A 7744-nucleotide genomic window follows, 5' to 3' on the forward strand; every position below is an offset into this window, starting at 1 on the left:
TACTGATATAATTACACGTTCACAGGTCACATACTGTATGAACCACACCCACAGTTAAGCATGTCACACTCTCTCTCTCTCTCTCTCTCTCTCTCTCTCTCTTCTTAACAGAGTGGCTGTCATTTGCAAGTCAAATAAATAATAAATGGAAACTGCAGTGTTCAGCCCTCTGTGTAGATGTGCAGGCCGGTTTGACACAGGTTTGATTTATTTAAGCTTAATGTGATAATGGTGCAAACATTAATAAATAAAATTAAATACACTCAACAAAAATATAAACGCAACACTTTTGTTTTTGCTCCCATGTTTCATGAGATGGACTTGAAGATCTAAACTTCATTCCAGATACACAATATTACCATTCCTCTCAAACATTGTTCACAAATCTGTCTAAATGTGTGATAGTGAGCACTTCTGCTTTGCTGAGATAATCCATCCCACCTCACAGGTGTGCCACATCAAGATGCTGATCTGACATCATGATTAGTGCACAGGTGTACCTTAAACTGCCCACAATAAAAGGCCACCCTGAAATGTGCATTTTGTTTCTGCTTTATTGGCGGTCTGGGGACTCAGAACCAGTCAGTATCTGGTGTGACCACCATTTGCCTCATGCAGTGCAACACATCTTCTTCGCATAGAGTTTATCAGATTGTCTATTGTGGCCTGTGGAATGTTGGTCCACTCCTCTTCAATGGCTGTGCGAAGTTGCTGGATATTAGTGGGAACTGGTGCACGCTGTCGTATACGCCGGTCAAGCACATCCCAAACATGTTCAATGGGTGACGTGTCCGGTGAGTATGCTGGCCATGCAAGAACTGGGACATTTTCAGCTTCCAAGAATTGTGTACAGATCCTTGCAACATGGGGCCGTGCATTATCTTGCTGAAACATGAGGTGATGTTCATGGATGTATGGCACAACAATGGGCCTCAGGATCTCATCACGGTATCTCTGTGCATTCAAAATGCCATCAATAAAATGCACCTGTGTTCTTCGTCCATAACAGATGCCTGCCCATACCATGACCCCACCACCACCATGGGCCACTCGATCCACAACATTGACATCAGCAAAGCGCTCACCCACACGACGCCACACACGCTGTCTGCCATCTGCCCTGAACAATGTAAACCGAGATTCATCCGTGAAGAGAACACCTCTCCAACGTGCTAGACGCCATCGAATGTGAGCATTTGCCCACTCAAGTCTGTTACGGCGACGATCTGGAGTCAGGTTAAGACCCCGATGAGGACGACGAGCATGCAGTTGAGCTTCCCTGAGACGGTTTCTGACAGTTTGTGCAGAAATTGTTTGGTTATGCAAACCAATTGTTTCAGCAGCTGTCTGAGTGGCTGGTCTCAGACGATCTCGGAGGTGAACCTGCTGGATGTGGAGGTCCTGGGCTGGTGTGGTTACTCGTGGTCTGCGGTTGTGAGGCCGGTTGGATGTACTGCCATATTCTCTGAAATGCCTTTGGAGACGGCTTATGGTGGAGAAATGAACATTCAATGCACGAGCAACAGATCTGGTTGACATTCCTGCTGTCAGCATGCCAATTGCACGCTCCCTCAATGCTTGTGGCATCTGTGGCATTTTGCTGTGAGACAAAACTGCACATTTCAGGGTGGCCTTTTATTGTGGGCAGTTTGAGGTACACCTGTGCACTAATCATGATGTCAGATCAGTATCTTGATGTGGCACACCTGTGAGGTGGGATGGATTATCTCAGCAAAGCAGAAGTGCTCACTATCACACATTTAGACAGATTTGTGAACAATGTTTGAGAGGAATGGTAATATTGTGTATCTGGAATGAAGCTTAGATCTTCAAGTCCATCTCATGAAACATGGGAGCAAAAACAAAAGTGTTGCGTTTATATTTTTGTTGAGTGTATAACAGATGTTAACCTTCTCTATTGTTATTGATACCATTATTTTAAATAAAAATAGATCTCATTTGAGTATAACAACGTGGACTTTTGACCTGCAGGGTCAGAAGAATATTTTTATTTTATAGTTCTATTTTTCTTTGTCTTCACTTATAATTATACAAATTACGCCCTTATATAGATGATGGAATATTTAACAGGCTGTATAGTTGAACAGAGGAGTCTCTCTGTCTGTCGTTTCACTGCTCCGTGATGACACCTTGTGGCCATGACTGTTTATTACAGCTTTGATTCAACTGTCATGGGAGCAGTGTAACACAGGTGGTGCTCTAGAGTTGCTGGTTGGAAAAACTTTGGCAGGTCAGCGGCAGAAATCTTCAGGTGAGAGAGAAAAAGATTCAGTTTTAAATTGAATTATGTCAGTTTCCTGACTGGTAGAAGAACTGGTAGAACAGATGTCCCGAAGTGAACTCGGCAAATAATCAGTAAAACTGAGTAAATAACATACATGCTGCCACTCCTCCCTCATGGTTCCTGTTCAGCCGAAAAAGTAAGAACTGACCTGAGCTCTACAAGATAAATATGGTAAAATAATTTTAAACTGAAAAATGAAAATCCTAAAACATGTATTTACATATAAACATGCTGTAGTTTTGTCTGTATTCAGGTTAGGGTGTGGAAGTGTTCAGGGATTTTTGAAAATAATGATATGCTGACTGTATCTAATTGCTGATGTTAAACCCTTGTTATAATGCTAACATCAGGAACCCTCACCGATGAAGTTGGCAGAATATCCTACATTTCCCATGATGCCATGTCTCCCCTGGGCCATCTTTGCCCCCTTTGACCCTCTCACCCCACACTAACCAACCTGATGCCCTAACGACCCCTGAGAATCCTAATAATACACCATTATCTCTTCAAACTCTGCAATTAAGAAAATAAGTTGGTCATGATCTGGAATACAATAAGAAGATTGAAAGATTGAAGCACACCTGCTAGTATTAACAGCGGGAGATATGAGGGCCTGTCAGGGCGAACGTTATAAGACATGGGTTGATGGTGTGTTGTTGATGAAGGGAAAGAAAGGGGAGCAAAGCAGAAGATAACATATCTTTGAAATCTAATTTGAAACGAGAGCATGCATGTTTCACTCTAGGCAAATAAGTTTGAGTCATGGTGGGTGGTGGTGGTGGTGGTGACCTACTACACTTTGCTTTCCTCCATTCTCTTTATGTCCTGACTGCTGCAGGCAAATTGAGTTGAAAGTTATGACATCAATTAAATTCTAAGAAAATTGGCATTGCTTCTTGCACTGATAAAAAGAATTATCTGTGGAATTCTACACTGAAAGAAACGCTCAGTTCTTCTAACCAGTACAATTACTTACTGAATGTTAATGTAAACATCCAAATATAAAAGATAGATGAAATTTAAAAAGAAGAGTCAGAGATTGTGAGTCACATTACACTTAGTCTGGAGTTTGACGACCTCAGACTTGACTTGAGGATTGTTTGGGCCACAGAGGTCGTTCTTACATCTCATGTCCAGTCTAAACGGTGACCTGAAAGTCCTACTATCAGCAGTTTTTACCGATCTTTACCTGAGCTGCTTTAAACCTGCCCGAAGACCAACAATGCTTTGCAAGGTGACTGTACATTCATCCTGTATGTTTTGATTGCAGTGACTGCATTCATTTGCATCTACACTCAACCGAACAAGCAGCACACAGGTGAACTGTCTCTGTAGGAGTTTTGTTATGACAAGTTGAGCAGAAATGATTCTACTGAATGATCAAGATAACACCTCATTGCGAGCACGGAGGATGAGATCAGAAATCAGAACGCCTGTTTACATGTGAACTGTGAGAAACACGACCTCCTGCATTGCTTCATGTTTGAAGACATGCCAGAAGTCCAGTAAAGGAAGAACCACAGTGGAATTTTAGATTTTCTTTGTTGTAACATATTGAGTTTGTTCTGTGGAGTAAAGGTTGTGGCCCAGGAACACGTATCCACATTCATGAATCACTGTCTTTCTCTTACACAGACACTTGAGAAATAATCCTTTAGTCCTTCTAGTTGAATAAGAGAGATTTCTTTTTGTTTTCTTATGCAGCGGCTGCTGTTTTTTACACAATGAAGCTCCGTCTCGTTCAGGATTACAGCTGAAAAATCTGTCCTCTCTAGCAATGTTACGTCTGTTTTCCCCAGTTTTCACGTTAACAGGCATTTTTCTCTGTGCTGTAATGAGTTTAAAGACTCCAAGACCCTGAACTTTGGACTTTTTTTGTTGCTTGTGATTTCAGGAAAAAAATGTTGCAGTGTGAAACCCGACAGAAAAATATATTTTTTAAGGAGGGAGGGGGTAATATAAGGAAAAACTTTTAATATACTGTTTAATTTACAACATTTAGCATTATTAGGGTTTGTATACAGAAATACTACAAAGGGTTACTAGTTATTCTAGTATATATTCTTAGTTACTACTGAAGCAACTAAGAATATATATATATATATATATATATATATATATATATATATATATATATATATATATATATATATATATATATATATATATATATATATATATATATATATATATTCTTAGTTTCTTAGTTACTTCAGGTACCCAAAATTAACTTTTAATCACAGGTAATGAACAACACATGCATGCATAACATCTTCAGACAGGTAGACGATTAAAGGGTCCACAGAACAAATGAGAGATTCTGAACCTCAAGGAGAACTGGAGGTGACATAACCTCCTAGTTAATGAATATATCATCAGGCTTTCACTTCCTGGAGTGTGACTTTATATGTATTTCTGGAGAAAATGGGGCAAGGTGCCACAAAACAAATCAGTTAACTGTCATGTTATTCAGTCGTTGCTGTCAAGACTTAAAAAGAAAATGATTCAAGCCCTTCTTGAGGTGACACATTCATATCATAAACATATATAATAACATATAAAATGTATTTGCTGTGACACCCCTGCCACTCTCAAAGGTGGTTGAGCTCTCTCTAGGTTGGACTACTAATACATTATAATGCACAAATGTGCTTGTTTTGAGCTGGGGCCACACATATTTATCGGATGGAAATCCTGCCAACGATTTTATTGAGTTCATCCAATGAGTCATTTTTTTGAATGAAGACTAAAGCTAAAACTAGAACTGTTTTTGATACTGATGGTTTTCTAAATAAACTGTCAAAAAATATTGAATATATTACAAGATTCACATTTTTTTAGTCATATCTGGATATTTTGTGCAGATAAAATGACATAAAATGCAATGCAATTAAGTACACTTTTGAGCCTGCACTAACACTAAAAAAGCTGATTTAAGATGATGAATGTTGTTGTTTGAATCACTATCTTGACTTCCAGAAAAGTTTTGGTATTCAAAATAGGTTTAGTTGTTAGATTTCCCAGTAATGCAGCAATGTAATGTAATATCACACTGAAGCCGTCTGTGTTCCTGATAGGCCTTATTAGGAATAGATAGGAATTCCTATGTAACGCCGGCTTGTCCGTTGTGTTAGTCATTGTGCCAAAAGCTTCAATAGGAAGGAAAGGTTGCGTTGGCGGCTTATGGTCCCCTGTAAGTTACAGTCAGTTAGGAGACACATGTGTTGTGGTATCACATGCACAGAGGCCCTAAAACAGATGCAGATCATCAAGATGTGTGTGACCTACATGGAAGTCTGTTTCCCCCCACTTATGTCTATACGGGCAGACTCTCATATACTGTATTATATAATGTCGGGGTATTATGTAATACCTGAACTATGAGTACTGCTCCCTCAACAGGCTGCTTCTGAAGGAATTTGTGAGGTAGGGAAACATGATGAACATGCATTCCTTCCAACAGAAAAGCACAACCAAAGATCTCTGAAAATAGAGCAGACTTAAACCCTGAGCTTGTTCTGTGAATTGTGCACATCTGGGACAGAGCTGCACTTTGACAGACTCGTGATGGCAAATTAACTTTATTTAACATTTACTTTTATTAGCAGTCAAACATAGGGGAACACAAATGAGGCAGGTGGAGACTAACATATGTGGGTTTTTTTTCTGGAAAACGGAGGCCAGTAAATCTGAAACCATAAACCAGGTTCATGTGTGTGTTTCATTTTTCAGCTCCAGGCTGGTCAAGCTGCCCTGAACCAACCGCTTATACCTCATTCTCCCTAGGGAAGCCCTTTTTTTAGCCAGTGCTGAGTGATGTTTGGTCAGTGCGCTCGTCGATCGTGGACTCTCAGACCCCACAATGGCCTACTAAAAGGCCAGAGGTCTCACAGGTTGAACTGCTGAAAGTGACCGCTGGCTCTAAAATACAGCCAGCACAATGCCTGTCTTGTTACTGTGGTGGCACACTGAAAGTGTGCTACCTGGTAGTCTTCGCCCTCAGACCAGAGTAAATAAACACAACCAGCTTTGCAAACACTTTGGCTATGGCTGGGGAAAGCCCACGCACGGCCTGCTACCAAAGAAGGGTGTCTAAGTATAGAGGAGCTTGTTGGAACTGATGTTGCAACATTGTTTTTACAAGGAGTTGTTTTCAGGTTCAGATAGAGAGGAGTAAAAATCTGGGACCAGCCTATAAGAAAAAACACATTTAAACCTGAAACATTCCAATCACAAAACCTCAACACCAGTAATTTTACTTCTACTTGATGTTTACATAAAATAACTCATAATAATTCTTTGACATTTTATCAGTCCTTACAAATACAATGTGTTTCAGCTCATGTTTTGTTACTGTTTTCAATCTCGTGTGTCTTTATCTAGGGACTGTGTGAAATTGTTTTTGTCAGACAGACCTTGTGAGTTTGCACCCGGACATTATATAACTGTGTAATTCCATGATTAGTCAGTTGTGGCAGACAGAATAATATAATGAATCTATTTGCAACCTCAAAGTTCATCAACTTTGTAATACTAAAGCTGTGTCACGTTAGTCTAGTTTTCTCATACTGTTACATATTTTCAGGGCAATAAAGTTGCAATAAAGAAAAACACAAGACGGGATGCTGACCTGAGGGTTAAGCCGACAAAGTGTCCTTGTGTTGTATTCAAAACTTGGCCACACTGTAAACTGTAGCTGTGAAACTCTCACTAAACAGCATGGGTTGAGATATTCAGTCTAAAGTTGAGTGTCACGCTCATTTCATTTCTCAAGAAACTGAAAAACTGTACAGCTATATGTAATGAAACACTAACAGCAGCCATGTGTCTATTCAGACTCAGCAGAGTCCAATTTTCTACATTAATATTGGAAAATATTGGTAAAATTAAAATTATTTCTTCTATACAAATGATAGATCCACTAGTGTTTTAAGTTTTTCCTCAGTATCCCTCATTCGCTGGATCCGAATCTCTATTTCCAGCTCTGGGGTAGAACATTAAATATAAAATGGATAATATTCTGTAAGCAGAATACATTAGAAATGTGTTATTTCTATTTATTAATTTCTCACTAACATTTTTTTTGCATATCATTGCATGCTGTCTTTTCCACTGTGGCCTTGTTTGGAATTAAAGCAGTGAGCAGTTAATTTTGGACATATTTTGCTATGGCATTTTAAATGAGAGCTGACTGGAAATTAGAGGAAACAGACACAAGACTATTTACAGAAATCCAACCTCTAAGATGACAAACTGTGTGTGTGTGTATGTGTGTGTTTTTAACATTTAAAATATTTTCATTCTCTTTTTTTGGGAGTAGCCTGTCACCATAACTCAATTTTAAAATGTGCTGTGTGTTTTACAGAGAAAAACACATAAGGACAACTCATTTATGACCATTGATGTCACTCAAACACATGCCAACATCATGACCCATTT

The sequence above is a fragment of the Parambassis ranga genome, chromosome 4 (assembly GCF_900634625.1).
Source record: "Parambassis ranga chromosome 4, fParRan2.1, whole genome shotgun sequence".
Classification (NCBI taxonomy): Eukaryota; Metazoa; Chordata; class Actinopteri; family Ambassidae; genus Parambassis; species Parambassis ranga.